Source organism: Cryptomeria japonica, chromosome 3 (assembly GCF_030272615.1).
Source record: "Cryptomeria japonica chromosome 3, Sugi_1.0, whole genome shotgun sequence".
NCBI classification, from domain to species: domain Eukaryota; kingdom Viridiplantae; phylum Streptophyta; class Pinopsida; order Cupressales; family Cupressaceae; genus Cryptomeria; species Cryptomeria japonica.
In genome coordinates this window covers 585445213-585453765 of record NC_081407.1, presented here as the reverse complement: position 1 = coordinate 585453765, position 8553 = coordinate 585445213, and positions in this window count along the sequence as shown.

The following is an 8553-nucleotide window of genomic DNA, read 5'->3' as shown; positions in this document are numbered from 1 at the left end:
TTGTGTCGGGAGGAGAAAACCCTAACTGCTCTAAATTTGAATGGTTTTTGGCGAGAAACCATGGTATAAGAAGAGGAGCTCGAGACAAAGCATGATTGATGTTGCAAAGAAGAAGAGAAAAGAGAGATTAAGTGCAAAGAAGAATTGTTAGCCTTAGAACGTATTCTAAGGAAGTTGTTGAGTAAGTGAGAAAGTATACTAGTGAGAGGGTTCTACCAATAGTGATTGAGAACTGGTATAACTAAAGTTTCACAATTAAGCTAAACCGGCAAGGTGTGGTAGAGAAGGTAACATCCAAGTGTGACATAGTGTGTTGTGAGACTATATGAGAGAGAGAGAGAGAGAGATAAAAGGCCAATAATTAGAGAGAGTAATCTCACAACCGATAGTGTGAGATTCAGTAGACGAGAAAAGACTATCAATCGGCAGTAGAATATTTAATCAAGAGTTGTAAAACTCATTTGCAAAAAGAAGCCTTAACTATATTCAAATTGTATTTCAATTTACATCGCCAAGTTAGAGCTTGGTGCAAGGGTTGGTGCTCCTTGGGTTGGTGCCCTAAACTTTGTAATTTAGTGTTTCACCTATGAGGCTAGATTGGAGTAGTAATCTCCAACATCTTTTCTCACCGAGGTTTTTCCCACATTGGGTTTTCCTCATACATATGGTGTTGTGAGTTACATTTGTGTGATTGATCTCTTTGGATCTCCTTATTGCTTTACCAATTTGATTGCTTAGTGCTTAAGCGGTTAACTGGTGTCCTAAAGTTGCTTTTAAAGTCAAAAAGTTTAGGAACCACTGATTCACCCCCCCTCTTAGTGGTACTCTATTTTCAATAGGTCACTTCTCTATGTTTAATGCTTTAAACATGCAAGTTGAGTTATGTGTGCCCTCTCCTTTCTAGGCCACTTTATGGAACCCAAAGCTTGTTCTGAAAGTTAACATTTTCTTTGAGATTTTGGCCTCGAATAAAGTGTTAAAATCGATAATTTGTGCAAGAGGGGTTTTCTAATTCCTAACATATGCTTTCTTTGTGAGGAAAAAAAAGAAAATTCCTTTCATATCCTCTTTAGCTTTAATTATGTCTTGAAGATTTGGTCGCACTTTTTGGACCTATAGAATCTCTATTGTGTCTTTCTAGGCTCCTTTTTTTAGGGTTGGTCACAATGGGTGTCTCTTACTCGTAACCCCTCTCTCTGTCTCTTGTGGTCTCTTGTCATTCCTCACATCACTTGGGGTGTGGAAAGAAAGGAATAAATTTTTTTCAAGGATTTGGCATGTCTTTCCTACAAGTTGGCCTTTCAAATTTTCTTGGATATTAAGGAGAATTTTCTTGTTGGTTTTCCCAATGTGCCTCATGTTGGGTCTAAGGTTGGTTTCAAATTTTGATAGGTAGATTTCTTTGAAATGGCACCTCCTATGTGATATTTTTGTTCCTCTACATAGCTTTAAATAAGACAAGGTTAATGTGGCTTGGAGAGCTCCTCCTAGTGGTTGGATCAATATTAACATAGATAGGGAAACTAAGGGTAATCTGAGGCTGACAGGTTGTGGGAGAGTGGCTTGTGATCACAATGGTAGGTTTGTTTCATTGGTGGACCTCCTTTTGGGTAACTAGACAAACCAATTTGCCAAAGTGAAAGCTACCTAGATTGGTCTCAAATTGTCCCTTTTTGAGGTCTTTATAAAGGTCTGGATTGAGGGAGACTCCTTGAATATTATAAACTATTTGAAAAGTGTTCAAAATACTAGTTGGATGACTCAAGGTATTATTTTGTATTGTTTAGATATTATGAATTCTTTAGAAGATTCCATTTTTCCCATATCTATAGGTAGGGAAACCATACAGCAAACAATTTTGCCAATATTAGTGTTGTTAAATATTTTATACATTGGTGGGGGTGTAATGACTCTCTTCCCCTAGAAGTTAAAACCTTTATTAGCAATGATGCATGAGAATGCTAAGGTGGCACCTTTATGGTGTATCATGATTGTTCTTAACTCCCTTGATTTTATCCTTCAGACTTGGGGTATGTGGAGATTTCTCAATCCCACACATTTTAATTTTGTAGATCATTTTCATGATAAGGTGGTGTTTCATTTATTGTTCATCATTACACCTTGTCTTATCATTCCTATTCTCACATGGATTGTGGGTGTTTTGAGCTCTACTTTTCTTTTGCTCATTTTTGTGTTTGTTTATTCTATAACCTTTGTTTTCACTCGTCTTAAACCTACCTATTGTTGATCCTTGTTGCTATCTAGGTGGACCCTTGGATTCCATGGGTGGGGCTATTCTCAACCCAACTATATCTTCCCAGGGTGCTTAGGGGGGATTCTAGATCAGTAGTTGCCTCACCGACTAGACTCTAGTTCTTCTATAGTGAGGTGCCTACTAATCTAGATGTCGGCATCGACCCTCTATTCCTCTTTTAAAGCTACTACAAATTATCCCCCCCCCCACCCAGAACTAATTTTGTCTACATATAAGGTGGAGATAATTATCGTAGAGGATTTGATAAAAGATACTACTAATCTCTCGATGGATGACAAGAATATTTATAGAGATCGCATAGCATTCGAGGAGGTCATTTCCCTATTCTTCAAAGAAAATGAATTTGACAAAGTGAAAAGGACTAAGTTAGGAAAGTATAATCATGTCACCATCAAACCCATCTGAGTTGAAATTGTTAAAATTATTATGAGGTATTTTACTCTGGTTGCTTTACTAGTCTCTTTGGCCACCATTTTATTCTATTGAATCATTTTTTCATAAAATTTGGGTCACCCATTATCTTCTTTTAACTATTTCCATTAACGATCATAAAAAAATTCCTACCTCCCCAATGCTTCATGAGGTCCTCATTCTACTAATAGTGGAGCATGATAAGTCTATTCCTATCCCCCTTAAGCCCTCTCAATCTAAGTGCAAAATTGAAAATTCCCAAAATATTAAGGTTCACTACTTTGATAGGTCCATAGATACCAAGGATCAACTATTCAATGATGAATAATGTTTCCAGGTTGGAAATAGAAAGAAGGTTTCATCAAAGAAGAAATTTAAGAAAATTTCCATGTGATGTAGAGAATCCACACGCCAATCAACTAAGGGAGATATTTCTCCCAACTCACCTATCCTATTAGGTGATAACTCTTCACTCACTTACAAACCCCTCACAAGGATTAAACACTCCAAAAACACACCCATGATTCTCAACACACCTCCAAACCTTGACATACACTCAAATAGGGCCAAACAACATGATCAGATATCAATCCCAACTTTCCAACACTTCACCTCTACCAACACCCTTTTGGTAATCACTTACTCAACAACAATCCCTCTCTAGAATTCATAAAATCCACTAACAACATGCAATGGATGCTCTCAAATAAATATAACCCTCTTGAAATCCTTATGTGTGCTTCTCAACACACTCCCTCAAGGTTCTCTACCCCCCCCCCAACCACCCAAGAGAACATCGCAATGCTTAATGTGGATTCATTATTTTTTGGATAGTCATACAAAGTGTAGGGACAATCATAATAACCTAAGACAACACCTCTCTCCAGGGATTCCTAAAACTTCCAAGGGTTACTAAGGATTACCACACACCTTTCCCAAATGTCCTCCACTAATAAAACTCACTCATTACATCATAATCTCAAAATCGCAGTCCACTAGTTCCTTAGGATAGAAACATACCCAGTTTTGGGTCAGTCATAAAATGGTGAGTATTTTGGCCAATAAAGGGCCAAAAATATTTTATTAGGGTCTGCACTAACCCCTAACACCTCTCCAAGCCTTCATCCAACCTTTGGGAGCCCAATCATGCATGTATATCAACTCCAACATCACCAATTTGCTGCCATTTCAAACTGAGACACAAAAATCTGATTTTGTGTCACCCTTAGCACGTGCCAAAACTAGTAGGGAGATTTGAAAAAGATTTTACATAAAATAAAATAATATAATATAGTTTTCCACCCATTTTGGGGGTTTGAAAATGGATACAAATAAAGTTTTACATTTTATATGCTCGCTGCCAACCCTAGGTACAGTTTTGGACAATTTTTACAAAAAATACTATATCTACTTCAAAACTCAACCAAAATGAATTAAAAGAAATCCAAAATTGAGAGGATTCAATCCTATTTCATCTCCTATGGATAACCAATTTGAATGAATGATTTTTCTTAATAGAAAATTCCTTTTATCATACTGTTACGTTGGAAAAACTCAGAAAAGTGCAAGGAACTCCAAGATTTTATTAATATTTTTTCCTTCCAAAAGAATATCAACCTCATTTTGGTTGTGGGAAGGAGATATTTAAATTGATACAAGGCCTTCCAATTGTTATAACCACTTTTTAAGCCATCACTAACAAACACCTAATTACCCTTACAAACACAAAAGTTGCTTTGACAATTTGTTGACAATTTTGACAATTTTGCTCCAAATTGCACCTAGACTTGATCCATGACTCCCATGACTTAATATTGATCCAAATAGGTAAAAAAAATTCTACAAATACCCTTACATACCATAAAAAAAAAAAAATTGACCCATTGAGTTGAGACCTATTCCCCACAAAATGACAACTTTGACAATTTGACAATTCTTTAGCAATATTGGCAACATGACCCTACTAGAACTTAATCTAACATTCAATGTCTTAATTACCTTATTACATCACATATAGTCTTTCAAGACATCATTTATCACTTTTCACTCTTCAAAACACAAAGGTTTCATAATTTTCCTATAGAGGCTTGATGGCAAGTTAGGTGCTCCTACACCACCATGCCTTCTTGGTCTAATGGCTTTGTTATAGATTCTGAGGAGTTGGAATATGTCTCTCTACCCAACCTCAAAAAATTAGTCTAGTATTGGATAAAATTGGAATGATGGAGAAGAGAAAGGGTCCTTCAAGTGACTAGAGCTTTGAAATTGGGGAATCTTCTATATCCTTTAAGGCTAAGAAAAGAAAACAAGGTAAAAAGGCTAGGAGGGGAAATGTGGAGGTTGATGATTTAGAGGGTGAAGGAAAAGTGCCTCAACCTAAGATTGATGATCCTAGTATAGAGGATATTGTAGTGGATAGAGAGGAGATCTAGGATGCAAGTTTTTAGACTAGTAATGTTTTTTTATGGGGTGTTGAGGAGGATTCCCTGGGTGATAATCCTATGGATGAATCTAAGGATGCAATGGTTTTGCTCATGAAATTTGTTGAAGGGTGATATTCCTATGGATGATTCTAAGGATGCAATGGTCTCCTACTCAAGTCATTTGCAACTATGTTCTCTTTCCCCTTGATTTAGTGAACATCAAAATCATACTCACATAAAAACTCCATCCATCTCCTCTGACGAGCATTAAGATTAGGCTAGGTGAATATGTACTGCAAGCTTTGATGATCTGAATGAAGCTCCAAATGATGACCCAAAAGGAAGTGTCTCCACCTCACAAGTGCATGCACTACTGCTGCAAGCTCAAGGTCATGTGTAGGGTAGTTAAGCTCGTGAGTCTTAATTTTCCTAGACTTATATGCTATAACTCAACCCTCATGCATAAGGATTGCTCCTAATCCATCCAAGGAAGCATCTATGCATACCATGAAATCAGTCAAGGGATCTGGCACAATAAGAATAGGTGCACTAGTGAGTTCCCTTTTTAGATCCTGAAAGGCCCTCTCACACCTTTTTTTCCACTCAAATTTATTTCCCTTTCGCTGAAGGGATGTAATAGGATGTGCAACCCTAGAGAACCCCTCAATGAAGGGTTTGTAGTACCCTGCTAGACCCATGAAACTCCTGACCTTTGTCATACTAGCTGGCACTAGCCAATCCATAATAACTCTGATCTTCTATGGGTCAACTAAGATCCCATCACCAGATATAACATGACCTAGATATCTGACCTTTGATCTAAAGAATGCACACTTTGACAAACTACCATACAACTAATTGTCCCTCAAGCACTACAATACCTATCTCAAGTGCTCCTCATGCTCCTTCTCATTCTGAGAATATATCAATATGTCATTGAGGAACACAATCACAAACTGGTCAAGGAAAGTGCAGAATACCCCATTCATGAGACTCGTGAATACAACTGGAGAATTCGTAAGACCGAATGGGACCATGGTGAACTCATAGTGGCCATATCTGGTACGAAAAGAGGTCTTGTGGATATCTCTCTCTACAATCCTCAACTAATGGTACCCTAACTTCAAATATATCTTGGAAAATACTTTGGCACCTTGAAGCTAATCAAATAAGTCATCAATCATGGGCAAGGGATAATGGTTCTTGATGGTCACTTTGTTCAACTGCATGTAATCCATACATAACCGAAGGAATCCGTCCTTCTTCTTCACAAAGATGACTAGTGCGCCCCAAGGGGAGACACTAGGATGAATGTGACCCTTCTCTAAGAGTTCCTCAAGCTGCATCTTGAGCTCATTAAGCTCATTTGTGGTCATCCTATATGGTGCTCTCCAAACCGGCTCGGCTCCTGGTACAAGATCTATATGGAAATCAATCTCTCTGCTAGGTGGCATACCAGGTAGCTCAAAAGGAAACACAGCTTCAAACTTCTCAAGGATGGGATGATCATATAGGGAAGGCTCCTTCTCATCCTCTTCCTCTTTATCACTGATGGTGATAGAAAATAACTGACATCCCTTTCGCATGCTTCACTTAAGCTGCATAGCGGAAATCATACGAAGTGACACATGCCTCTGAATCCCTGAAATAACTATGGAGGTAACCTGATCATCCACACACTCAATATTTTTCTAGGGACAATCTATATTGGCTCTATGGGTGTATAGCCAATCCATGCCAACAACAATGCCATAAGATCCTATAGGTGTGACTCGAAGTTCTACTAAGGTGGTCGTACTCCCAATATGAATCTGACAACCCCTAACCACTGACTCAGCAGACACTCTAGCTCCTGAAGCCAACTCCACTTCCCAACTAACACCTTTCTTAGATGCCACTAGCCCACAACGCTCCACTACCAATGGAGATATAAAAGAATCAGTAGCTCTTGAATCAAACAAGATAGAAACACTGCTACTTTTGATCATACCTGCGACCTCTATGATTGTGGCCTAATGCTCTACCTGGTGGTTGTCAACTATTGTGAAGACTCTATGGGACTTACCCATGTCCCCAACTATAGGCTTTGAACCTGCCATCCTCTTATTACCTACCATCTGACCCTGTGGACACTCTCTTGCCATGTGCCCCATGGCCCCACAAGTGAAGCAAGCACCATGTGTCTGGAACTGAGCACCTTGTGGCCTAGAGTATCTTTGTCCTCCTGTCCTACTCGAACCACTAAAACCACCCCTGGAGGACTATTGAGTCTATGTCGGAGGTGTGTACGGATCTTGTGATCGTTGGTCACACCTAGGACCCTATGAATGTCACTTGTTGGGCTTAAAGCCCTGTTGTCCCTATGGAGGCCTTTGCCTTTGATTCTGCTGTGACTACTACGAAGAAGGGGGTTTAAAGGACCTTGATGAATTCATGTGGTTACCCTTCTAGTGGGGTTTTTGAAACCTAAAAGACTACGGTGTAGGGTTTCAGCTCTGATGTCAATCCCACGTGTCCTATGATCTACCCTGAATCTCCTCTGATATCAAGGCCTTCTCCATAGTAACTCAAAGGCTCCCTGGAGCTGCCATCGTAATAGGTTTTTCTATCCTGACCTTCAATCCTCTGATGAACTGATTGACAAGTAACTTCTCGTCTTTCAGGTAGTCTATGTAGGGTAAGAGCTCGAAAAAATTTCTCTCATACTGGGACACGGAGAGACCCTTATGTTGAAGGTCATGAAACTCATCCATCCTGAGCTACCTATAGTGCTTTAATAGGTACCTATTTCTGAATCTCTCTATAAAGATGTCCCAAGTAACAGTGTCTCCAGATAAATCATTCTTGCACTCCTCTTGCCTCCACCATGTGTAAGTCATCCCTCTCCGAAGGTGAATGGAAATTTGTGCCTTCAGATTTCTCTCATAGGGACGCAATCCAAAATACATGTCTAAACTCAAAAGTTAAGCCTCGGCCTCTACCCCATCGGTAGATCCTGCAAAGGATGGTGGCTAAAGACATAGAATCTCTCTGATCTGATCCCCGGGATCACGAGGTGCTCTCTGAAAAATAATTGGTGCCACTATTGGGGGTGCCTCAGGTAGATGGATTAACTCAGGCTCATGCTTAGCCTAGGCCTTTGTATGGTTAGGAGGTGGACTCCTACTCCGTTCTCTAGCTACGGATCTATGACTCCCAAAACTCTAGTGTTCTACTTGATGATCTACTACTGGGAGTCTATCCTAAACTATGCCTATCAGGTTCTAGAGTGCAACCAAAATGTCTCTATTGGGGTCAATCGGTTGCTCGGGAGGAGCTTCCCGATCCCCTTCTGGATCTGTCTCATCCCGCACAATGTCCTCGCATGCTACGCGGGTACGTCGAGGACCCCTACCGTGCTTACGAGCTTGTCGTGTAACCGGCAGCATCCTTAATACAATAAAA